At 43.6% G+C, this 27,714-nt stretch overlaps 1 long non-coding RNA gene across 1 annotated transcript in view; it reads right to left on the reverse strand.

Annotated features, from left to right (window-relative positions):
• Positions 1 to 5,177: 5,177 nt before the first annotated feature.
• The window catches only part of LOC109315830, a 99,873-nt gene continuing 77,336 nt past the window's right edge, over positions 5,178 to 27,714 (reverse strand). The window contains exon 4 of the long non-coding RNA XR_002102623.1: positions 5,178 to 5,335. This is a non-coding gene — a long non-coding RNA (uncharacterized LOC109315830). The remainder of the gene's footprint in view (positions 5,336 to 27,714) is intronic.

Consider the following 27,714-nt stretch of genomic DNA (forward strand, 5'->3'; position numbering starts at 1 on the left):
ATCTAGAAGCTCTAGCAAGACATGGATGCAGTATACATTGTGCTGAATATTAACCATCCCAAAGTGCTAAGAATCGAACACTTAACGCTAAGAAAGCAACACAAAATAGAAGTATTCTTTTCTCTGTTTTAATAATGAGGTTCAAAGGGACTAAGCTTGGTCACAGTCACACAGGAGTCTGTAAAAAGAGCATAACATTGAAGCTAAAATTCCTGGCTTGCAGTCCCATGCCTTAAGTGCAAAACCATCCTTCCTCACCCAACCACCCTGATAGAAACCTATTAGCAACAATGTGGTCCCAGTAATGCTATAATTATGGTTTCAGTGTGGACAGAATTGAAGGACAAGGAAAGCATCGCTGAGACAAGAGACTGCAGACAACCGGGAAGAAGTCTCTTGTGATTTCTGTTGCATCTGAATCCAGTTCAGAAGAGACTGTTGTACAGATTCAGTAAGGAATAACAAACAGCAAGGCCACCGTAGTCTCCTCTTACAAATAAAAGCCTGAAAATAAATCCTGCGAGTTGCATTTATATACCTCCAACAGGAGTCCTGCCCTAACAGGAGAACTGCGCACAACTACCTCTATTCTTGGAATATTTTTATTTTTGGTAAATAAAAGTAAATCAAAGAGTAAAGCTGAAATCTCCGTTATGAGTCACTCATGCCTAGGACATTGTTTTGGCAACAGAATGGTATATATTCTTTCATAACAGCTTGTAAAAACAGGTCATGTGGGGAATTTAGGTTGCCTTTTTGATCCTCATAACTGCAGTTTAAGTTTCCAAACTTTGGCGCCAACTTTACTCATGTCAAACTTGATAAATTCCTATTGTTTCCCATTCGATTGCACGTAATAAACCCCCAGGTTTATAACCTTAACCAGCTAAGTCTGGGTCCTGGCAGGCCAGTTTACCAGCGATGACTGGGAAGCAAGTAGCAGAGATAAGCGGAGACCTGAGTATAGACCTACTCTGAGCAGTGATTAGATCAAAATGGCACCTTCTTAGTCACTGCACCTCTATTTACATTTAATTGCACCTCTGTACTGTACACATATAATTTCTTTTTCTTTACTGATCAAACCAGTTTTTTCTTCTGTTAAGCACTAAAGCTTCAACACAAATCCCAAAAAATGAGCTATACTCTGGTCCAGGTAATATGCAAGTTAATAATTTTGTACATAAACTCCAGCTATGCTGCTTTACTACTGGATATGAATGGTCCAGAAAGGACTTGATCTGGCTTTCAGATTCCAGGAGGAATTGGCAGGGCTGACAAGGAGACAAAGACCTATCTTTACTACTTGTAAACTGACCTTATCTGTAACCAGTAACAAATAAACATGAAGGCAGAAAGCAAGGTAGCGGCACCTCAAGCTGCTTACAGACATTTAAAAAAATGGCGCTTTATTTTAAACTTGGCGTGCTCCCACACTGAGCCCAGCACATGCCCAGAAGAGGCATTGTGTTAGCTGGACCCAGGTCACCCAATGCTTGTATAATTCAGACGCTTAATGGGGCTTTTTTTTATCTAATAGCTGATTGAATCAGCTATTAGATAAAAGAGCCAAAAAGCCCCACTGAATTACCCAATTTATACAGATGCTGTGAGCCAGGTTGAACTAATGCGTTGCTTCTTCCAGTAAAGCACAGTTTTGGGGGGGTTTAGCAGCTGTAAGCAGCCTTAGAAACCAACTAGCTCTGAGAAACAACAAACGAGGCAATTTTAGAAAACCATTTTAAAAAAGTGTAGTAAACATTAAGGTATATCAGTGCAGCCTTCAACCTCAGTGGTTGGAATCAGCATTTGTGGAGCTGATGCTGAGCACACCTACACAAGACATTTACTGCAGAGCTGCCCAATTAGCTCTGCAGTGAAATTTTAATGTCTACACATGCAGCGCAGTCAGGCCACAGGAAATTAACTCTGCCGCAGATTAGTATTTGTAACTACAAGTATTATCCCGACGTGGAGTTCTTCAGTGTGCAGCTCCGCATGTGGCGATGCCGACAGGGCTGGCTGGGGCATGAGGCTGCTTTGGTGCAGGGGCTGCCTGTTGGCTAGCACTGCACTCAAGCACCCTCGTGCCCCAGCCAGCCCCCCTGCAGCAGGCTGAGCTGGGTCGGAGCAGCCCCACCCGGACTGGCAGGCTGACCCTCGGGACCCTTGCCAGCTGGGGCTGCTCTAACCTAGCTTAATGTGCTGCAGTCCCAGGAGAACGTGAAGACGATATGCACCAAAGTTTATTGCTTTGCATTATTAGCGGACGTACATGTACCCACTCAGATATGCCAAATGCTGCTCTGCCTTGCCATTAGGGATAGAAGTGCTCAGCAACTCTGATAGCATGTCGCTGAAGAAAACACATGAAAAATACTAGACGCGATTAATTAGAATTACACAGTACGGTCCAGTTCCTCTTGCTTTGAAGTTAGCAAGGGTTTTCCCATTAACTTCACTGCAATCAGGGACAAATACCTAGTTGCAACACACAAGTTTTAGGCAGGTTCATTCTTCATCACCTGTTCACTTTAAAGCTCAAGCATTATTCTAGCTTTCTATTCCAAAGACACTGAAAGACATTTGAAACTGCCACTGTATACTGCTGTTCATCAGGATAAGTCAAGAAAAAAACAATCATCTAGAACATGATGCTATCACAACATGCTAGTTCACACTGGGTGGGTCTACATGCAATATGAGCACGACACAAACTCCGGCACAGTTCACACCAGAGTTTATTGCTCCCACGTGCAATTATTTACACGTGCACCTGAGATTGCAGCACGTTGAGCTGGGGGCAGCCAGCACAGCCTTAGCTGGTAGAAGGCCTTGGGGGGGGGGGGATCAGGGCTCCCCCCCCCCAGCTCAACATGCTGCAGAGGGACTGGCTGGGGCACAAGCTTGCTACAGTGCAGGACTAGCCAGCAGGCAGCCAGACCCAGTCACCGTCTACATATGCATTAAGGCGGAGGAAATAACCCTGCCATTGAATAGTACTTGTGTTGGGCAGTACCATCCTATGGCAAGTTAATTAGTTTACTCCAGTCTAAGAGCACCACTCATGTAAACAGTGATCCTTTATTGCAGAGTTAATCAGGTAATTCTGCAGTAAGCATCTATTGTCGATGCACCCACTGTAAAAAGGCAGGTAAAGCAGAACTACTGTGAAAACATACACAACATGAATTTTCATTAGTTTTTTGAATACAAAATGAACTTTCTATTTATTTTTTACATGGGAATATAAAATACTTCCTACACACCAGACTACCTTCTCTGAACAACAGATTATTTTAAAGAACAGCAATAGGACTCCACATCCCACTACATAATGCAGGTGGATAAACGACAATTAACTGAAGATCAAAATCTCATTCTCCTTACATGTGGTCTGCTTTAATTTCTCAGTATTTAAGCATTTTCTGGTTTAAGCGTAAGGAAATTCTATCCACCACTGCAATTTATGTTTAACAGTTAATAATTTAGTTGTTCTAAAAACTCAAAACTTCCTCTCTGCTGACCTAAAGTGATAAGGAAGTGATATATTTTAAAAATCAGAGTCTTTACTGAGAAACCTCTGATAAGCTTATAGTTACCTGAGTAATTTTAGAGTTATGTGGTTAAATTCACAAGAAGAATTGGCAAAATGTAAATTGAAGAAAGCTAATTCATTTAACCATCCCTTTATTGAATTCAAGTAACAGTTTCCTCCACTCATTCCTTGTCTTTGGTTGGTATGTGGGTGTGAAAAACCTAAGTAAAGCCACTTTTCTTTAACCTTGACACCTACTCCTCTTGGTGGAACCAGTCACCACAAAGTTACTCGAGTAGTTTAAGTGCTTAACCTGAGACCCAAGAGAAGCAATGAATAAAAGGAGATGTGGTGTAATGGGATACCCTCCTTTTTTTTTTTTTTGCTTAGTAGCTTTATTCATGGTATAGTAGGAGGCTCTGCTGTATGGTTTGCTTTGCTGATATTGCAACAGAGAAAACCCAATAACCTTATTGCAACTGAGGAATTAGGTGCACTTGGACATGCAAGGCTTCCTTGATTCACACACCCTGCAGAAGAAATTCCACCATCCATAATGAATTCCTAGCTTCATCTGGGACCACGAACTAATGATGCCAATGGTGACTGTTACTTCCATATGCAAAGAGGAGAACAATCAAGTAACAGGCTAGCTGTATTAAAAATCACTTTTTCACTAACCCCTTTTGCCCTTAACATATTTTACTACTATGTATTAGCGTGCAGGCAAAACTTTTTCTTGAAATTAAAATGCTGAAAAAGCTTCCTCTGAAGATACAAGACAGAATACATACCACTGACAGCTCATATGTTACTTTATTAGAGGTGAGTATTCATAATTTACTAAGGGTGTAACTGAGATTAAATGATTTACCCAAGGTCACAAAGCAGTTGCAGTCATTAGTAGAATTTAAAATGTTCACTTCTCAGCCCTTGCTCTATCAATCAGTACTGCCTATAAATTTAACCAATGCTATGTTAATGCTTTTTATGATAATTGATATAATCTGTTAGAATTTACTGAGATGCTTAATAATCAAAGTATATTTATGAAGTTGAATATATCTTATTAATGACAAACATAATCAGTTTTTATGTCTATGCAGAGACATAATTTTGAATGTGCAATTCAAAAGGATGTATACCCACATTACCTACAGTGCTTTGGAAGGGAAACAATGCCTAATCTGATCCTTCTAGAATCCCAACTGGCAATTCAATGAAAGCGTGCAGTCCAAACCTGATGCACCGAACACTACCCAATCCCTTCCACTTATTACCATAGATTGCACAGAACGATTTTATCAATATTAAATAACAGTCCAAGGAAAACAAATGTGGATCCTTTTGTAACACAGATGATCCTGAACCTGTACCTAAATCTCAAATTTAAATGCTCCTGGAGGCCAGTTGATCTTCCCTGTAAAAGCTAACCCAGAGATTTGAACCACATGCTCATGTGGATTCCAAAATATTCCAACCCGATGTAAAGAGCAATGCTACCTGTGCTATATTTAGTACTGTTATACGCTCAGCTTTTCCATTCAGTGATGCCAAGAGAAGATCAAAAAGGGATTACTGAAAGAGGGAAACAATAATCCAGTAGAAATTAAAATTGTATTAAGCTTACCACTGTATGGTCACCAGGAGAGCCAGCAGATCCGAAGTTGTGTTCTTCTCCAGTGGTCAGGAATGCAACTCCTCGCAGGCACAAAACAAATCCAAAATGCAGCATACACGCTAGAGCCACCTCTCTTCGGCTAGTCATACTTGCATGATCACAGACCTCTTCTGAATCTGCCATCAACAAAGGAAACCACAATAAGCCTGTTTTCTTTATTCTTCATAACTGAGTCAGTAGGTCAACAGTTCCTTTGGCCCAAGAACCAGACCAATTCCCTGGAATATTCTAGTGGAAAAGCCACCTGTTTTTGCTTCCCAAACAGAATCAAGGTGTTCCAAATAACCATCTTGTTTTAAGCACAGACTGTAGTCATTGATGAAACTCCATTTTGCTTCTCACATCTGGGAAAAACTATGAGAAAACACTTCCATTTAAAAAATACAGGCAGGAAACCTATTCTTTATACACCTTGCACTCTGCTTCCAGTTCTTTCAGTCCACACTCTCATGTGCCGACTCAAAAGTGGAGTGGCATAAAAAAAAGAGCTCCTAACAGAAGATTAGATCCATTCTAAATCAGTCTTGCTCCACACAAACACAGAATATACCGCGTGTGCACTACAAATACCCTGCTGAAACAAAGAGAAAGCAGTAAAGCTGCTATCCCTTTTCCTGATCCATGACTCAAAACGTGCGGTTGAAAACTGGTTTCGTAACAACCTCTTAAGTACCACCTACTCACATCACAGAGTGTGTCTTACAGCAAATGCACAGGAAATCACCAGCTAGTGCCAACGGATCTACTATTCCAAGAAATAGCTTTTCATATACTCCTCCATCATTAGGAAACTAAGTAGCCTTTACTTTCTCTATTACTGAAATACATGAGAATTTTTTTTAAACAAGTTTCAAATGATTCTTCTCCCCATCCCCCTCCCCCAAACAAAAATGTGAATGATAAGTCACCAGCTGAAAACATGCTCGTTGTAAACAGAATTGCACACTACTCAGTCCAGCAACTGCAGCTATTCATTTCCAGAAATAAATTCACTGGACAAAAATCAGAAGGGTGGAATTAATTTTAAGAGACAGATTGTATTCTGAGTAACACACAAAGACTGTGGGGTGAAGCACGTGCCTTTCTGACCACCAACAGCAGACCCCTGAATCATCCAACCACAAGATGACTTGCGATGAACGATTTCCTCTTATTTTACACTCCTATGGTGGGCTGTACCCCCTGGTATATCCTGAACCTAATCCCTACTTTAATGGAAATTCCAAAACTCATCTCAGAAGGCTCTGGCTACATACTAAAACGATGAAGCCATCTGCCAGGTTTTGCTCTGAGTCACCTGTCAGATACACAGAAGGAAATTAGTCAACAGGCAGCAAGCACATGGAAGCCCACTGATAGCAAGTAGCTGCTAACGTGTCTCATGCATGCATTTGAGACGCAAAATGCTGGCATGCCTGAGCCATCTTGAAGAAAAATTATAAAAATTAACAATGCTGAACTGAGAAAAAGGCACAAATCTTCAGAAATAATAAGACAGCACATAGGCAGCATTTTGGTTTAGTTTTCAATGCCAGCATAGTTGAAATGGCCATGGAAAGAGGACAAAAAAAAAAAAAAAAAGACATTTCACAAACATTAGACCTTCACTGTGCGTGACAAGAAAAATAATTAAAACAACTGAGAGAACTAATTTGTGGCTGCTTAGAAAGTTAACTCTTGAAGGAATAGATTAAAGTAAGAGAGAATAATGACAAAGTTTAATGTAAGAGTCATTTACTGACACAAGTATGCCTAATAAAAGTGAATGGGATTACTCATGTAAAAAGTATTGAATGGTCAGAAATTGCTAAACTCTTACAAACATAAGAACACATGAAGCTGATAATCTCACTGATTAATAAACAGTTAGCAGCCTGTCATGATGCTACCAACGTGGAATTTCAGATCTCCAAACACATCCGTATTATAGAAACTGATCTCAATCCAATGCCCTTCAACTGAAACAAGTAACCAAATTTTGCTAGAAATTCATCCCTGAATATTTTGAACATTTTTGGTTCAACAATAAAAATGCTATATAAAATGACAACAATCTTCGATATTTCGGATTCTCAGATCGTTACTCAATTCTTACTCGGACATAACTCACAATGACTTTAATGAATAAGGACTGATTACCAATGAAGATATTAAGGATTCCTCCCAACAGCAGTGGCTGGGGGAAAAGGCACTGTTATTTTTGTTGGTTAGTTCTACATAGTTTGCTGCCCTAAATAAGAGTTCAACTTCTGAATAAGAAGATAAAAGACAAGAATAACGTGCCCCATTTAGACCTCTTCAAGGCACTACAAATATCAATTAATACTTCTGAGCAAATACTCTCACCTGCTTCCACATGCTGAAAGGACCAGTCTGATACACTTCTGCAATGGGGGAGAAGGGAATTCTTGCTCCTGTTTTGTACTTGGGCTTTTCCAGCACAGGTCTCAACATGTACTGCCTCACTTCCCATGTGCCTGTATAGTCAATTAACATACTTTTTACAAAGCCAGTTGAAAAAAGAAAGAAGGAAAGAAAGGTAAAAGCCCTCTTAGATGAATAATTTTTTTTTCTTTGTTCACACTTATGTACAACTCCATTACAAATTATGCACAAGTTATGTACAACTCCAAAAGAAACAGAACGTGGCAAAAAGGTCCACCCAGTTGACATCCCCAGTAACCAAACAGAAGCACACCTCGTGGCGTAAGTCTGATCAATGTGCGCTGAAGGTAAACTGTTTTGGACACCTAAATCAATAAGCAAAAATAGCCCATCGCCTCTCATGGTCCTTCCACTGTACCCAAGCGTATCAACATTCAAATGCAGGGACGGCACCTTCCGTCGTACCAATCTCACTGACTTCAATAATCACTACAACGGAAGTGGAGCGGATCAGCAAGGAGGACCAGATCACACAGAGCACCTTAAAATACATCCTAAAATAAAGCAGAACTTGCAAGTCATGGATTTGGGGTTTTTTAATCAGTCCTACTGCACATGCAGGATGCCTGCTCAGGCTTGAGTGGTTTACATGCAAAGCCTTACAAGCCAATAGAGAGCTAGTAGATACTCAGGCACTTTCCTACATATAGATTTTGGAGATTAACTTCAGACTCCTGGTTTTCAAAATCTTGAGGTGGATTGTAAAAGTAGGGTTGTTAATGCGCACTGCATATTAGAGCTGCATGAAGCTTCGGTTGCTGATTCAACCTGGCGGAGATTTGGCCTGATTCAGTGGCCGAATCTCCAAATTCTAACTGACTCAGGAGGCCCTTTAATCTGTCCAAATCAAATCGGAACCCTCTGAATCGATTCAGAAAGATCTGATGATTTGGACATAGACACAGCTTTAAATGTTTTTTCGACATACCTCAAGGTACCAGGCGGCTCATGATCACTGCGGTGCTGGGGTGGATGGAGCATCCCACATGGATGGAGCATGGGACGGATGGAGCATGGGACGGTCCCCAGCGTGCTCGGCAGCAGACCCAGAAGTGGACAAGAAACACTTACAGTCTACTGTGGAGCACGCAGCCCCCCCCGTACACCCTGGCTCAGTGACTGATGCCTCCTGGGTCTGGGGTGCCCCCCCCGCAGCTGACTGCCAAACCAGGAGAGTGCAGGGTCTCCCCCATGCACTCGGCAATGGACCCAGAAGTACTTCCAGTCCACTTCCGGGTTCACCACCGAGCATGTGGGGCCCCCCCACCCCCTGTGGGATGCTCCATCTGCCCCAGCATCGCAGCGTTCACAAGCCACCTGGTACCTCAAGGTATACAGAAAAACCATTTAAAACTGTGTGTATGGATGAATTGCTGATTCTCTGAATCAGCATCAAATCTTCAGTTTTGGACTCGGCCATATCAAATGGGAAAAGTGATCCAAATCAGCTAATCAAATCACTGTCCCTGATTTGGGCCGAATCTGAATCCGAACCAAATATGGCCCGTTTTACACACCCCCACTGCACATATGGATCAAGAACACAAAGCATTTAACACAAAGCAGAAATGCATCAACGACTGCATGAATTTAGCAAATTCCACAGAAGAAAAAAGTCATCTTTAGCCCTAAAAACCCAAATCAAACTCCCCCTTAAAAAGATTATCATCACAGAAAATCTCTTTTCCACCAAGTTTCACCTATAACAGCAGCACCTCTACATAAACTTCTTGGTGACTATTAATTAAAAAAAAAAGGAGCTAGTTCTGAAGCAACTATTTTACATGAAATGAGCGGGCTGGATTCATTCCTAGTGAACACTTATATAAGGCCTTCAAGGACATATACACTTATTTTATAAGAAATTATGCCGGCGTAGTCAATTTAACAGACTTATCCTGTTACATATTAAATTTTATTCATAAACGCCTTTCTGCATTGTACTAATCAGATCATGTGGTGTATCCCTCTAACACAAGCACTCAGACATTTCCCGTCATAAAAATATAACCTGCTCAGAGAATGCGAAAGCACACAGGTAAAGGGCATCTGCTTCTTTGTTATAAAAGTGTGGAGCATTTCATGGGAACAATCATACAGGAAGGGTTTATCTTCAACCCTTGTCACAGATTTAAAGGAGACGGCACATAATCTTTATTGGCTAATTTGATATAGTGCCATGCAACTGCAAAAACCATTAAAAAAGATAACAATTCTTCAGTGTTACCACAAAGAGAAAAAAGGATGGTTACTCACCAGTAGCTAGAGTCCTGCAAATACAGTGTATTTGCAGATCTACTGAATGTAACATTAAGGCACAGACAGCGACTGCATTCAATCGGGATATACAGAAGGATGTTTATGAACATGTAAACTGATAACCCAAGCTGAATTTTAAGACTGATGCGACAGGATGGCTGATTTTAGATGCATCTGAGGAGGAACGGAGGTGTTCTGCTGATTCATCCTAGAAGCTAAATCAGACGGATCATGCCAACTGCAATGCAAAGAGGCAAGAGAGCATCTTGGTAACAATGCAGAGCTAGGGAAGGACGGGAGGATCTTTGAGTTCTGCACGAGGTTTATGTCTGCCAATGCAGTCCTGCCTGAAAGTTTTATATCGAAGGGAGGAATACAGGTAATTCCTTGCCCCTTCCCCCTCTCCCCCCCACACAAAAGTTTTAAAATCGGTCCATAACCCACTGACCATACCTATGCCACGTTCAGAGTAGCGTGGGACTTGTGCCTTCCTGCACAGACCTCATTGTAAAAACTGGATATTTCCATCTTAGAACTGAATCTCAGGTTTTGGAAGGATATTCACAATCTGACTTGAAGCATTTAAAGCCCTTCACCTGAGAGGGCAGAGGTGATAGGCAGAATTAGATGGGGGTCCAGTGCAGGTAGGGAATACGAGGACACACCCCATGAAGGACTTAAGTGCCAACAAGTTAGGTGTTTCAATGCTTATTGTTTTACGTGCCTGCCCCCCAGACTGAAATCCAAAGCTTTAGAGTTAGGTGCCCATACAGTGCACAAGGAGAGCGAAGCAACTAGGAAGAGCAATCCAAAATATTTGCAAGCTGAGTGGGGGGGGAAGTCACCTAGAGTGAGCCGTAAGGGAAGTTAAACAGAGGGTTATTTCAAAATATGTGGTCCTCACTGGAGCAAAGCCAGCTGATTAGAGCTGCAAGAGAAGCATCTTCATCCAGAGAGGGTCCAGAGGAGGGCCACCCGCATGATCCGGGGACAGCAGGGCAGACCCTACAATGAGAGACTGCGGGACCTGACCCTGTTCAGCCTTCACAAGCGAAGGCTGAGGGGGGACTTGGTGACAGTCTATAAACTCACTGGGGGGGGACCAGAAGGGTTTGGGAGAGACCTTGTTTCCCCTAGTGCCCCCGGCATAACAAGGAATAACGGCCACAAGTTGTTGGAGAGGAGGTTTAGATTAGACATCTGCAAGAACTACTTCACAGTCAGGGCGGCTAGGAGCTGGAACCAACTTCCTAGGGAAGTGGTGCTGGCTCCTCCCCTGGGGGTCTTTAAGAGGAGGCTTGATGCCTACCTGGCTGGACTCATTTGAGCCCAGTTTTTTCTCCTGCCCTGGCAGGGGGTCGGACTTGAAGATCTACAAGCTCCCTTCCGACCCGACTTCTATGATCCTTTAGGGCACTTGTATACATTACGTCTAAAGACTCAATTCCTGTTCCAGAAGGCCTACAAGTAGTCTTTGAAAGAAACGAGCAGGACTTCAGCATGGCTGCAGAGGTGCTTCCAGTGCTGTTATTTTATCTAGTAACCAGTTAGAAGTCTGACGGTAAGGAGTTCTGGGGGATGACTGTGGTTTTGCCCCATCTGGTTTGTGTGTTCAATCGATCTATACGGTTTGGGAACCACCATTAGGCCTTTTAGCTGAACACTAAACTCAGAAAGTGGGATATCTAGGGTTTAGTTCCCCATCAGTCTTCAGGGATTGAAATGGACACCTCCTACTTCACCAGAGGGTCTTTAACAGTAAGATATAGGCAAGTCTAGGCAGAGGCACCCTCCATCCCTCCTGTTAAACCTGGGCCCAGGACAGCAGAGTCATGGAGTCAGAAGCAAGAGGGAGCCTGACTTTGTAGCCTAGCGTATAAAACCTCCAGCTAGGGGTGGAGGGGAGTCCTATGTTCCAGCCTCTGCTCCCTATCCTAAATAGTCACTGGCTAAAACAATACAGGAATATTTTTCAAGAGGCTAAAAAATTGGCAGGCGCTGGAAGCCTAGATTCCCCTTCCCAGCAAAGTGCCCTAACCACTAAGAGATACACTAAGGCTTCCTCTTACTTACTGTCTTATGAGCCTTGCATTTTTTGCTGCACTATGGCTCAGCTGCAACAAAGGTGGAAAGACGCACCAACCAATCTAGCCCCCACACCGGTGGTTACAGCATTCACCTAGGAGGTTCAAAATGTGTGGCTGAATCCCCGTAGGCCGAGGTGGGAACTGAACCCAGCTTGGTCCTGTGATCTCACACTGAACCACAAACCTGAGGACTCAGCAGTCTGGGGTTTGGTATTATTCTGCCAGTGAGCTGCTCATGACCACAGACAAGCAACTACTTTAACTGCTATCTGTCTCAACTCTCTTCCCAGCCCCACACCTGTGAGAAACATCTATACTGTCTGTATTAACATTTGTAAAGGCTTTTCACGTCCTCCAAGGGGAGGCAACAACAGTGTAACGTTAAAATCCTGTTTTCCAGGAATCAAATTATAAGCCCCTTAGGGCACCACAGGTTTTATCAAACAAATTGGAGTTTTCACTTTTTGTTTTATTCACCGACTAAAAAGACTGATCGATTGAACACACAAACCAGATGGGGCAAAACAAACCTAGACCAAGAGACCTGGACAAATTGGAGGACTGGGCCAAAAGAAATCACATGAGGTTCAATTAAGATAAGTGTGAAGCCCTGCATTTAGAATGGAAGAATCCCATGCACGACTACAGGCTGGGGACCGACTGGCTAAGCAGCAGCTCTGCAGAAAAGGACCTAGAGATTAAAGTGGACAATAAACTGAATATGAGGCATCAACTGTGCCATTTTTGCCAAGACAGCTAATGGCATACTGGGCTACATTAGTAAGAGTATTGCCAGCAGAACAAATTGGAGAGTCCAGCAGAGGTCAACAGAAATGGTTCAGGGACTGAAGCACATGACTTCTGAAGAGAGGCTGAGGGAACTGGGCTTATTTAGTCTGGAGAAGAGAAGACTGAGAGGGGATTGAATAGCAGCCTTCAACTCCCTGCAGAGGGGTTGCAAAGAGGACGGAGCTGAGCTGTTCTCAGTAGGGGCAGATGACAAAACAAGGAGCAAGGGGCTCACGTTGCAGCAAGGGAAGTTTAGGTTAAATATCAGGACAAACTTTCTCACGGGGAGGGTAGTAAAGCACTGGAACAGGTTATCCAGAGAGGCTGTGGACTCTCCATCTTTGGAGGTTTTTAAGATCCAAGCAGACAAAGCCTTAGCTGGGATGACGTAATTGGGGCTGGTCCTGCTTTGAGCAGGGGGTTAGATTAGATGTTACCTCCTGAGGTCCCTTCCAGCCCCCATTTTCTATGGATCTATGTTAAACCTAACAGTCCATCACTTACCCAAAGTAAAAGGGGAGGAGGAAGGGGGCAGGGGGAAGAGTCCAGTGGGTTTTCTATTTTGAGGTTTTTATTTGCAGTAGTATCATTTGAAGAATTTCTTGTTTATACCAGTACATGGCAGGTTTGAAACTCTTGATATCCTTGTGAAGTAGAAGGCAGGGCAGAGTTGGTAGAGTTGTACCTTACTGACTAACCAAAGCAGATCGAGATGCATAGCACAAGCATTTGAGAGCCAAAGTTCACTTCATCAGATGCTGTGAAAGGATGCGCAGAAAGCAGAGTAACAGGGAGAAAGAAATCAGAATTGTAATTTCTAAATTCTAGTTTCTCTCTCCTTATACTCTGCTTTCTGCACATTCTTTCATAGCAACTGATGATGTGAGCTTTGGCTCATGAAAGCTTGTGCTACAAATTTAGACCTACTTTGGTTAGTTTATAAGGTATCTGAATTCAGACTAACATGGCTTACATCTCTATCTTAGTCAGTGTCAAAGCAGCTTTCCTTCACATCACACAGAGTTTGTCACATTTCATTGCTTGTGATAAAAAAAATAAAGGTAAAGAAATTCAACAATATTCAGGACAATTATATTTCCTATGCCATCACAGTGGCCTGAACAAGGGATAAGGGAAGCAGACTCAAACTCAAGATATTGTCTCTGACACTAATCTTCTGCACGAGTGTGGATAAATCAAATGATCTCTCTGGAGGCTGGGGACAGAATCTTCAATTATCTGAGGCAGAGTGCCTTGTCACGCCACAACTTGAACACCGAATTTCTGCTTTCCCCTTCATCGTCCTTACAGTGCATCTCTGGCTTCAACTCAGCTTTTGGAGTTGCAATTACAGAGGAAACTTCTGCATCTGGAAGAATGACCATGAAAAGTCATATGTGAAACCTATGTACTTAGATCTATCATGACCTCTAAGAGCAGCGACCTGCAGAGAAGCATCGGCATTTGCTATCAATCAATCACCCCAAAGGATGAGTTAAGTCAGGCCCATCCAACTTCCACACAACCAGAGGCCACAGTCCCTGCAGGCCACACCAGAGAGAATCATAGTTTTCTGGGATATACACCCCAAGATGTCCCCCACCACTGCACCATGCGCCCACAACCCTCCCACTGTGTCCAGCACTCTCTCCAATGCACTGCATGCCCATGTCCCTTTCCCCACCACTACACTGTGATCCTGCAACTCCTCCCCTCGACTACCACCCCCATGTTGCTGCACTGTATACCCCAGGCTCACCTTCAGCTCCCTGCACAGTCCCACCCCCTGGGGCAGGGGTAGGAAACAGCAGCCCAGAGGCTCCTGCCCCTATTGCAGCCAGAACGATATGGGGAGCAGTGACCAGGCAGGAGCCTTGAGGTTGCAATTTAACTCATCACAGGCTGCAGCCAAGGGCCAACTTCGATGCTGATACAATTGTATTTCCCTCATTCTCAAATCCATCACTGGTTGTGCTCCACTGATTTCAAGTAGAGCAAAGAGTGATCATATCTTCAAGGACAAAACGCAGTGAAATATGCAGATTCAGCATGATCACCAAATGCTTTTCTCCCCTACAAGCACTTCACGTGGCAGCAGCCACCAGTGCTGTAAAGAAAACACGCAAGTTACGGTCCACGGCCCCTCTGCAGGCAGGCTGTCTCTTGCACTGGATGTGCTCTACAGTGTGGGCGCATCTATACGAGATGTTTATTGTGTAGTGGACTAATTAGATGCACAGTAAACATCTCAGCATCTACACATGAGCCCCTATTAGGCTGAAGTAAACTAATTTACTCTGCAGCAGGATAGTACTTGTAAATACAAGTAATGTAATGCACATGTAGATGCTGCCCCGGCTGGCTGGGGCATGAGAGTGCTTCAGTGCAGGAACCGCCTGCCAGCTGGCCCTGCACTGAAGCACCCTTGTGCCCCACCCAGCAAGGGTGGGTGCAGCACGCTGAACTGGGGGGAGCAGCCCTAGGTGGCAGGCTGATTGCCTGGGCCCCCTGCCAGCCAGGGCTGGTTGGACCCAGCTCGTGCTGTGCACAAACAGACTCTGGAGCTTATTGCCCCAGAGTTTATTGCTGCCAGGTACATGTTGAAATGGCACACACGGGAGCAATAAACTCTGAAGAAATAAGCTCTAGAGTTTATTCACGTCCTGTAAAGGCACGTGTAGACGCGCACCGTGTATAGTTGTGCTCCCCTGCACTGAATTTGGCAGCAATGCCAGGATTCAGCATCATTTCTTTCCCTCTAGTTTCCTGCTTGGTTGGAGGAGTACTGCCAGTTCCTTAATTCAAATCAACCCCTTTTAAACAGCATTAGAACAAACTTGTATCTGCCTCTGCTAACATCTGGGGCTGATTCAAAAAAAGGAAATGACAATTCAGCTTTCCTGCAATTAGGATGAGCAAACCTGCGTAGTATTTCTTATAGTATTATGCCGAGTCTTAGGCAATGTGTTTGTGTCTGGGGGGGGGGGGGGGGATGATGTGTCCCTCCCAGATTTCTGCACCAACAGTGGGTGCAAGGCTTCAGCTTGGCCAGAGCCAACTTTAGCAGTGGGGCCAGCAGTAGCGTGGAATTGTTCCGCCAGTGCAAAAACATAGTCATCATCTATGCGACCAGTATTCCCTAACCCTAGGATTTCAACACTGAAGACTTAAGATAAATCACTGTAGCATCTGACTCAGTCCTTGGAACTGATCTTGTTCCATTAGTGACAAAGTAACTTGATTTCAACAAGAGAAGAACAGATAAACTACCTGGGCAGGGCATATTACTACACAGGGGGTGCATCTACATGTGCACTTCACTGTGGAATAGACTATTAGCTCCGCAGTCAAGCACCACAGTCTACACATGCGCCAATATTATGGCACAATAAACTTATTAACTCTGTCACTTGCTAGTACTATCCGGGACAGTACTATCTTATGGCGGAGTATTTTACTGTGCTGAAATACATGTGTAGACACTGACTCGGGGTGTAAATTGTGCCCAGTCAGCCTAGCCACCCAGGGGACCTGCTCCACCCCAGATCAAATTGATGCTGTCTTGGGTGTATGTGTAGATGCTGTGCCTGGGAGCAGTTTACTCTAGAGTTTACTGCGTCACATTAATTGCACATGTAGATGCACCCAAGGTGGAAGAAACAACAATGTCTCTCTCCTGCCAAGACGGAATAATTCTCAACTATGGCACTATACGTATGCATGGGACTAGGCAGTCTAAGCAAAGAGGGCAAGGACTGAATAGACATGGAAACTGAACTGCTCTCTCAATCCAATATCACAAGCAAATCAAGAATGAAACATCCTGAGGCAGGATGGAAAAACTTGCAGTGCCTCAGTTCATGCTGTACTTTTCCCATTTCCTCTGGCAGGAGATGTTTCCTCTGGCACCTCTAAGCCAATAAATGGTGGATGCCAGGGACGGTACTGAAGAGGGGATAGATCACTCTAAAGATATTTGTCTCTCCCTGTATAGCATCCGCTTCTGCAGGGCACTGGGCTGGGTTGACCATTGGTCTGATTGAGTATGGCCGTTCTTAAGTTCTTTATGGGGACTTGAAGTCTGTCAGTAGTATGCTTTACATATAAATAACTGTCAAGCCGAAAGATGATTGGGCAAGTATTGCTGACAAATACCAAAAGTCCATTTTTGTGTTAGCTTTCTCTACACCCTCTAAAAATGTAGCTTCATACAAAAATTAATCCAGGGCAAAAAGCGTATTAAAATCTCTCTGCTGTGAGAATGCCTTAGGAGCAGTACAAATCAGACTGTAGATGTACCACCTATTGCTATAAAGAGAGAAAAAGGTTAATGCAATTATTTAGTTTGGGTACAACGGGAATATTTTTAGGTTCTCTGGTTTGACTATAGAAAATGCAGGTTTTCAGTAGATGATACAAGGGAACTTTTGGAATTATTTTTTTAAAAAAAAAATGTATCTGTGTTTTGTCTGGCCTGCCTTGAACTGGTAAATGCAAGTACTTGGACAGATGGGTGAGTTTACCAGAATAACACCCGGTTCCCATTTCAAAGGTTGGCAAAACAAAAGCAGATATGCTTTAAAATCTGCTCAAACTTTATTACCCATCAAGGCCACTCCCAGGATTTTGTGTCCCTTCTTGAATGACTATGGAATTTACAAACTTGTCTAGTAGGGTATTAGTCCATATTCACTCCCTGCACTGAGTATCACCATGAAAAGGGAACTAAGAATTGACAGCCCATCAGGGGGATAAGGAAGGAATCGGTTAACAAATGTACCAGTTTACAAACTGTATTTATCCAAAAGCTTTTGCAAAAATGCTTTTTCTGTGTTTTAATTTTTAATGGACACAGTTGAGATATTGCACGATTTTGACACAATTTCTGCCTTAGCAGTCTATGCACTAATCGCACTGTGGATAGAAGAATACAGGTAAAAGATTGTTTTTTTTCTAGTTTGAACTTCCCTCCTGCACCTACAGCTCAAATTCTGCAGAACAGTGCTAGCACAGGAGACCTACCCAGAAGATCAGAGGTGACACTGCATCAGAAAGTGGATTTTTGTGCATTTTTAATGTCAATGTTGAAGTAAAAACATAAAAGGAAATAATACAGAGTAAATATTGGAAAATAAAATCAATGTTTAAACTTCTTTCTGTTGTAACAAGTAGGATGTTTGGGAGGTAGGAAGGGTAGTTTCGTCATTGAAGCTGATAACATTTAACATACCCAAAGCATATTAATTAAAAGGCGTATGGATTATTTGTCCTACCTACGTTAACATAAGCAAATCGACAACCTTTCTATAAAACAGGTATAATAATTCTAACCTACTTGCGGTCCAGATTTCCCATGGGAAAAGGCCTAATGAAAGGGTGGTGGAGGTTTCTCTGAAACACAGTGGGCTGAAGCTGCCCCCAAAAGGTGTTGATCACTGGGGAGGCACAGGAGGAAAAGCCACTTGTGTGGACAGATAAAAAGGAAGAGAGGGTAAGTCACCTGAGCCCTCCATCCATATTCTGGAGGAATAAACAGATTGGGCCCACAGTCTGGACCTGACTATGCCTCGTTGTACTCTACATAAACTTTACCATCCACATGAAGGAGAGCAGAAGCAAGTACTTCAAAACTATTGATCCATCAACATTTACAAAGCACTTAGCAATAGTTAGATGGATGAGATATTATTTCTTGTGGTTAATACTAACCTCAGGTGGACCCAACCTCACCTATACAAAATTTGATTTTTTTTTTTTTTAGTGTCAATAGATTATAAACTTATGCTGCCGATCCAGGAACAGGTTTTGCACATTTAAAAATAAACAAAAGTGCTTTTAATTTAGCTTTAATTGCATACCTTCCATCTATTTAAATCTACCACCTTCATTTTTCCCAGAGCATAATCAAATTACTGTTCTGTATTAGATTAGCAGTCTCTGGCATACAACTGGCTGTGCTGCATGACTTTAGTTGCCCAGAAATATCCAACATCCTTGGTTAAAGAGCATCTAACGATTAATACACTTCATTTAGCTGCCACCAATGATGTCACCGAGTGCAAAGTACAGCAACAGAAATGACAGCCAGGCGGGATGGAGCTTTTCTGAAGTATTGTTCAATCAACAATCACACAAACCCTTCGTTGTTTATCTGCCTGGAGAAGTGAATGCCGTACAAACAGCAACCTACGTGTTTCTCATCACATACTGGGAAATGCTCAAACAATTTTACCACTGGAAGCGAAGAGTGCATGGCGTACTCTGCAAACAAAATCGCATGCATCTGGGGAAACAGAATCCCATTAAAGCAGCAAGAGAGAAGCGTAGTGTATGAGACAAATAAAGATTCATGATTTATATCCTAGGTACTGGTAAAAATGCAAAAGCACTGTAGTATTTAAGGTCCCCCAGATCATTATTTTAGAATGACAGGAAAAGGCATAATAATTAAGAATAATAGCGTATGGACAGGAACCGGGAACTCTTACTTGTGACTAATACTTTGCACTTATATCATCTAAAACGGGTAGGGGCAACTGGTACTGAACTGTGGCTGCACGGCACTGCAATGCTGCATGAACTGGCTTTGTAGATCATTTTGGGGCCAGTATAGTCATAGTTGTGGCTTCCATCCCTGATTGTTTGTCCAGCCTTGTATCTATCTTAGAAGGTTTTATACCACAGACCATGGCTATCCGAGCCCCTTTCAGATAAAATCAGTAGTGACAGTGAAGTCTGTAGTTGACTTGGTGGGGTCTTGTGGTACATTTCAAAGTTGAAACTCTTCTGAATCCGAGGGTTTTGCTTATCTTGGTATGTAACAGCCATGCTGACAGAGGGAAGCCATTGGCACCAGCTGTACTGAGAGCAACCTTCATGTGGCTCTTTTATTGAGGGCCAACCCTGTGCTGAAACAACCCACAACTAAGGGAGCACGAAGGTAGTTAAATTATCTGTGTTCCTTATCTCCCTGTGCTGCACTGTGCACTCTTCTGCTAGAGCTACTGACTGGACTCCTGAGATTTATTTTATAAATAAGAGACAGACAACTGATTGCCAAAAATAATGCAGGCTGTTTATGGCAGAAAATGGGAGCAGTCTGTGTATTCCCTATTTCTGGTGGCTGGCTCCCTAAGCCATTAGACCAGGGGTGGCCACCCCCACAGCGTGCGTGCCACAAGTAGTATGGGCAGCCTCGGTGTGTGGCACTGCACTGGCGACGGGGCACAGAGCTTAACTTGTGTCCTGCCTCCCGAAAACGTCACTCCCTTCATTAGACACGGCTACAACCAGCTTTGAGGCTGTAGCCATAAACAACTCTCACATCTTCTCTGTGCCTCGGTTTCCCCCATGCGATGATGATGAAAATAAATGCTTCAGAAGGAAAGTACAAGGTTGGGCAGAGGTATTCATCATCACCTCTTTGTAAAGCACTTTGCAACCATGCAGGATTGTAAAAAAAAAAAAAAAAAAAAAAAAAAAATCCTTTTCTGGGAATTCTACTTAATCCTATTTGTATACTTTGGAGGAAGAGCAGCCCTGTCTGTGTGGGCAATACTAACTCAATGTAGCAGGCACAGAGGCACAGTTTTTGCTAGTCAAGGCTCTACTGGATTACTCCACCTCTGCTATGTCAGTGCCCAAGCTCCTCTGACAAGCCATTTCCAGTTAAGGGTAAGGTTGTGGTCACACGTCCGCTAAGGATTATGGAGGATGGTACCACGCAGATGCACAATGAATCTGAACCCGTGCTTTTAGAGGTGCACTGCTCCCCGAATTCTGACAGAGAAATGCAAAATAAAACCATATGAAAATACATATTTGTGGCAATTAAAGAGGGAATTAGATACTGAGGAACGCTTATGTTTCTACAGCACCACAGGTGTTTTCTTCACTTAATCATTCCTTTAATCACTTGGCTTTGCTGAGTGCTAGAGATGGGGTCAAAATTAACCCCCAGAACTCAACACACCTACCAGCCTCTGGCGTCTTGACTATTCCTTCCATCCAGGAAGAGTGCACACCAACTGCAGATGCTTCCTCAGCCTGACGAAGGGTATTTATACCTGAAAGCTTGCAAAGAAAACTTGTTCCAACTATTTCAGTTGGTCTAATAAAACTTATTGGATTTACCCAAAGAGCCTTGTCTGCCTCTGTCTTTAGACCAACACCCCAATACACCTATGAGCACTTTATGGACTGCTCATCTTTACTAACCGCCAAAGTATTGGATCCAAGCTTTGCTCGGTACCTATTCCTTTTACTTGCCACCACAAATGTGCTCGTAATACTGAATTTGGACATTCCCTCTTTTCCCATGGCAGCATAATGGAACGGCAGACAAAGGGCATTAAGTTCCTAGGAGGCTGAAAATGAGTCAGAGAGACCAAGATTTTTATTGGGGAAAAAGGGCTGAATAGACCAGGAAAGTATTAATTATTCACACCTCAACACTGGAAGTCTGGATGTGTGAGAGGTTGCCTCTCATGGGCCCTATTCCACGATCAGCACCCTCATTTTACCTAAAGCACTGTTTTTCCCCGGGGGGGTTTCTCTAGATGACAGAAATCCTGAAAGTTTAACATAGCTGAACTATTTCTCCTATTTGAATATGGATTATGGAGCCTAATTTTACTTGCGTACCATGCTCAGATAAAAGAATTATGGCCCAAATTATCCAAATCTCCCCTCTCCACCCGTCAAGGACCTGAGACAGTGTTACAAAAGTTACTTACATTGAAAAGTAAGGCCCTGATACAGTAAATCATGAAAGCACTGGGATTATTTCTGTGCTGAAACGCTTTGCAAGATCTGCAACTTTATGGCTAGGGACAGAAGTTCCACATAAACCAGTTTAAAGTGATTGGAAACTAGTTTAAACCTGTATCAGAACAGAAGTTCACTGCACATAAACCACTTTCAAAATGGCCCAAGTTGGTTTAAGATAAACCTGGATGGATTTATCAAACTTAAGTGATTTAGGTTAAACCAGTTTATGGAACTTCTGTCCCAGATCCCCTCCTGACTCAAATTACCTCACAGTTCCCCAGCATCCCATGATGCTTTGCAGCCCTGGGCTGTGCTGTCTGCTCCAGCAGAGCTGCTGACCCTGCCCCCAGGTGTCACAGAGCTAAGGCAGTAAAGCTTCTGCTCCCTAGCCTGCTTCTTGTCTGCCCAGCGGGACGAAGGACAGAGGAACAAACCCTTGGACCCCCCTAACCTGGGTGTGCACGGCACATGGGGAGGGAAAGCCCCCACAGTGAGCTGGGCTGGGATCACCCCAGTCCTGGTCCCCTGCAAGCCGCCCACCTCTTTAAGAGGCGGGAGGGGACCCTCCCCCTCGCCCCTCCCCCCAATCTGGCACCCACCCCCACAGCCAGGGTCTGCATGGCGCAGCCTGCTTGGGAGGCCTTTCCCTCCACCCACGGCCTGGGAAAGCCCCATTCCCACCACCTCACCAGCCTCCCTGAGAGGCGGGGGAGGGAACACACCTCCCCCCGACCCCAGTGCCAGGCTGGGGCGGTGTTCCCTCTCCCTGCCTCTCCGAGAGGCCGGCAGCTGGTGAGGCTGCGGCTTCCCCAGCCCAGCTTGCTGGCCTGTGGGCAAGGGAAAAGCCCCACCATGGGGGCTCCCCCTGCCCCCCGCACAATGCAGACCCGTGTAGGGGGAGGGGGGGGTGCAGTGCTGAGCTAGGGGATCGTCTTCCCCCACCCCGCCCCTCAGAGGTGGGTGGCTGGCTAGTTGGCCTGGCTGGGGATTGGTCGCCTGCTGGCAGCTGAAAGCAAGGAGGGTGACGGTGTGTGTCCAGCATGGGCTGCTGATCAGCTGCATTCAGCAGCCTTAGGCGTGATGGGTGGTGCATGCGAGTGCTCACACGAGTGCTCCCAGGGTCCCAGTCTGGGTCAGCACAGGCTTCTGCCTGCTTTGGCCACTAGAACACTGAACATCCGTTCCATTCATTAAAATCGGTCCAATTTATACAGCCGAGAGAAACCTATGAAGATTGGACTGATCTGCCAGAATTTCTGCACCTCTGTACTTAGCCTATGAGACTATCTGATGCCTCTGGGGAGACAGAATCATGGCTTTAGAAAGAGAGAAAATGTACTGAGAATATGATGGCTATCAGGAGTGTCAAACTCACCCATGAACTGGACTGGATCTGGACTCTGAGGTTTCTTCTAGGCCAGATCTATGGAGCCAGCAGCAGCTACCACAGGTCTGGAAGCAGTGGCAAGGCCAAATGGCAGCAATGGGGTTCTAAAGGCAACGGCTGATGCCTGCGCACCCCTCACTGCCCGATGCCCAGATGCCCCAAAGTCTGTGCCAGGCCTCACCCTCTTGCCATGTCCCCCACTTTCTAGTAGCTCATCGAGGCAGATGGATTAGTTCTGTAGGCTAGATTCAGCCTGTAGGTGGTACATTTGACACTCCTGATGTCCCATATTAAGAAAGGGTTATTAAAAGTTATTAAGCCACGAGTAGTTACGGTACGAGTATAAAAGATTCCCACAAGCAATAAACTGAGACCACTGCTTTGACTTTTTTTTTTTTTTTTTTTTTACTTTGAATACTTTGAAGAGCTCAAACTATAAATATTAACTAATGCAGATCACACAATCCCCTATTAGATAGCTGCTATTAATGCTACTCTAGAGAGAGGGTAAAGATGAAGCACAGAGAAGTAAGTTGCCCAAAGGTATACAGACTTATGATAGCAGAACCAGACCAACAGAACCCAGATCCACTGACTCTTAGCCACTGACTCTTAGCTTAATGCTTTAATTATTAAACCAAGCATCTTCATACCTGGTTAAAATGTAATCATCAATGGCAAATGCAAGCACCAAAGAAGTAAACCAATCACATCTACATGGCAAGACCAGAGCTCATGGCCACCAGCTCTGGAAGTCCTCTACTGAGTGCGCTAAAAAAAAAGTTTGACGAAGTAAAACAATAGGTCATGGGTGACCAACCTGCAGCACGTGTGCCACAAGTGGCATGGGCACGCTGCAGATAAGGGAGTAAGCAGACAGCACAGCAGCAGACAGGGCAGGAAGCAGAAAGCAGAGCAATGGATCAGGGAGGGAACAGAATGCAGGACAGGCAGGGAAGGGGATCGTAGTGGCTTCTGTAGGACATGCAGCACATAATTTGTGGTGCACCTGATAAAAAGGTTGGCTCCCACTACAATCAGTATACATGTAAACAGATGTGACAGACTGTCCAGAAGTGGGCAGTGAAACTGTATCTCTCTACAAACACAACCATTCACTTGTATTAATATGTTATTATCCCCTTGTGTAATCCTGTTTAACTGCTAAAAGATACCATTTACATCGTCACTGTATTATAAGGAAAATGGCAGCTCCTAACTCGCCGTCATGTAAAAAGAAAAGGGTTACGAGGACAACCTGCCAGTGTTTTAAAACTAAATTACCAGGCATGAAGTTAAGTCATTCTGATCTCAGGCTTTTTACCCCAGTGCACCTACATTAACTTCAGCGGAAAAAACTCGTGATCTACCATACAGTATTTGCGAAGAGTCCTTCTTCCTGCCCCAAACACGGTACCTTACAATCATAACTTGATAAATGAGAAAAATCAACAGCAGACTGAAGGGTGAAATGAAATTACTTACTTGCACGTCCTTATTGCTCTTTATCCCAACTGAGCAAATGTATTTACTTCTGTTAGGCTGTTGTTGTTATTATTATTATTAACAATTAACATGAAATAATTGATATTAATTAACTGGCAATCTTTAGAACCCAAAGCAGTGTTTCCCTTAAAAGCCCTACATTGTGTAACAACTACCTTGTTGTTTATTTGATTTTATAGCAATGAGGCAGACAGCCCACGTTGCATAATAAAGCCCACACAGGAACCAAATCTGTGCTATATGCTTGTATACCTACCATGGGACTTATGAAATATAAATGCCTCTTCTGCCAAGAGGTACAAAACTACATACCAACAGAAAAAGACCCTGGCATCTTTCACTAATAGTGATGAGCTTTCAGACTTTCCTGTATTTTTCCTGGCTACAGACTCTCACCTTGGGATCTCAAAACTCCCTGGGCTCCTCCTGTTCCATTTTACATATGCCTACATGAATACATTCACACCCATTCTGATACAGTCAACGCTTTTCTACTTACTTACTTCCTGCTTCCTCTCTGTCTGGGAGGATTAAAAGCCAGAGTGGATGGATGAGCGCTGCAGGGAAGGGCAAGCCACACGAATGACATTTTTCTTACTCATTAGCCCCAGTTAAATACGCAAGTGCAACAGGAGAGAAGGATTTCACTCTGCTCCTTCTCCCAGCCCCAAACAATTTAATGGAGTATTATCTTCCTTAAAGCAACAGTTCAAGCTCTGAAATTATCCAAGTGCTGTTTTCACCCACTTTTTTTTTAATTTAGCCCACAATTTGGCTCATTTCAGCTGTACACTTATGTCACAATACAGCAACTCTTAACAAATTCATTATTCCTGCTGTATCTTCATGACAGCTGACAGACTTTTCTGAACTCAGGATGAAGCAACTCCTTTACTACTCCGTAAAGGACGTGGAAGTTGCTCATCTACAATATGAAATTATACTAGCTCGGCCCATTCACTTAACTGGAGTTACTGCCTCCAGATCTATTACCTCGCCCAGTGTTTTCACATGCATCCTCTGCTCTGCGGAGAGGGCAAAGGGACATTCAGCAACACACAGGATTAAGCCTTAAACCTCTCTCTGCAATATTTTACCATAACGATATGCAAAAATGGAAATCTGAAGCATCACATTAGCATCCAAATAAGTACGAGCAGACCAACTAGTTAAGAGATCAGACAATTTACAGGGGATAACAGGGTTTCACGGTGCAACTCAGAGCAGTAGTCAGGTCCATAAAAACTGAAAGCAAACTGCACTTTATTCTCTGCATACGCACTCATTTATTCCAATGTTAGTATAATTCAGAGTGCTAACAAGCCCTGAAACAGCTGGTGGATTTAACAAGCATTCTGGAAATGAAATGTCTTCTTTGGGGTCAGTTAACACCTTCAAAATTCAAAGTTAGGCACCCTTGCATATTAAGCTGAATCATAAAAGATAGAAAAACACCACTAATTTAAAGTTTTTGTCACATTCCTAAGCTAAAGCTCCAGTAAAAGTCCTTTTCATTTTAATAAGGGATAAGCAGCATGAATAATATCAATAACTGATGCTAGCTAGGAGACTGATAATTTTATACCGATGATCCAGTTCTAAAATCTTTTCCTTAGGTTTCAGTGAGTCACCTCTGAGTAACCATCATTCACGTATAAAAAAAGCAAGAACATGCCCTCAAAACTCCAGCAGGAGCCCACATTTTGCTAAATGTGGTCACCCAGGCCCATGACCACATCAGTTTGGGATGCAAGTCCTGCACGGAAAGGAGAAAAAAAAAAAAAAAAAAAGAGAATCTTAACTCACTGCACACAGTCATTTTTCATGCTCATGCTGCTTTGAAGCAGCAGCATGTGGCAGGGACCGAGCTGCAATCAATTCCAGTCTTATTCATGCTGAAAGCTTATTGATCAAAAGGATACTTGTAAAGCTTTTAGCATAAAATAGTACTAAATATACAACACTAGCTCGAAGAGGAGAGAAAAATAGCCTGTCAAAATTGTAAGCCGTGACCTAGAAATCATGGGACTCATGTGCAGTATAACGATGGAGGCCTATCTATTGGGTGCCAAGGATACCAGGATCCATCCCCACCGATAACCACCATGTTAGACACTATATACATATGGTAAATGAGGCACTACCAAGCTTTATCCAAATAAAATTTATATCAACCAGAAACTGGATCAGACTGCAGCCAACCACACTTTAATACAGCAATGTAGTCCCATGCGGCTTCACGTTCCAGAATGCGATTCCACATAAGTACAAAGTGCACATTTTATGCACATGCCAAAATAGCCCTACAATAACCACAGCAGCCGATTTCCATTGCAGAAAAGCATTGCATTAATAGTGCAACCTACTCACCATGGCAAAGCAGTACGTGTATCAGAAAATAAAAGGCTAATAAAACACAAAGGTCAGGTAGCGATATTAAACATACTGGAAGGTTGACTGCGTAACTGGCAGCTCGACTTGGGCGGAAAATTCCTTCTAAAAGGTTTATGTGGACAATAAGTTTCTCTGCAACTTCCAGGAGGCCAGTCTCAGCTCCAGAGCTGGCACTGTGAAGGGGAAAAACAAATGCTGGAAGGGTTGCTTGAGTTCATTACTGACCTTAGTTAAAATGTTAGTACCAGCAAACTCTGCTGTAGATCAATGTGACCTCTTGCTTCAGAGCGGTATTGTTGTAACAACATGTACAGCACACAATCCTGCCTTTTGAAAACACAGCTGTCAATAAGTCACCACGTTCAAATCGATGGTCCAACAGTCACAGGAGTCCCTGATCAATCAGGACGGCGTGTCGAGGCTCGATCCTGCAGCCATAACGCAGAACTCCCACCAACTTCGCAGTGCTCTGCACCAGGCACTTCTACACGGGACGTTTACTGCAAGTTGCCTAATTGGCTCCACAGTAAACATCTCGGTATCTACGCATGCAGCCCTATGAGACTACAGGAAACAAAAAGAAGGCACATTTTATGCACATGCCGAAATAGAAGCCCTAAAATAAACACAGCAGCCAATTTCCTGTGGTAGTAAATACAAGTACTATTTGGCTGTGGAGTTCACTAACTCGGCAACAACACAGGTGAAGATGCTGATGCAGTGGGCTCGGACATGAGGGTGCTTGAACACGGAAGGCTACCTGCTGCCTAGCGCCGCACTGGAGCACGCTGAGCCAGGCAGGAGCAGTCCTGGGCCGGCAGGCTGACCCCCAGGGCCCTTGCCAGCTGGGGCTGCTCCA

The sequence above is a fragment of the Crocodylus porosus genome, unplaced genomic scaffold (assembly GCF_001723895.1).
Source record: "Crocodylus porosus isolate Cpor-Errol unplaced genomic scaffold, CroPor_comp1, whole genome shotgun sequence".
Classification (NCBI taxonomy): Eukaryota; Metazoa; Chordata; order Crocodylia; family Crocodylidae; genus Crocodylus; species Crocodylus porosus.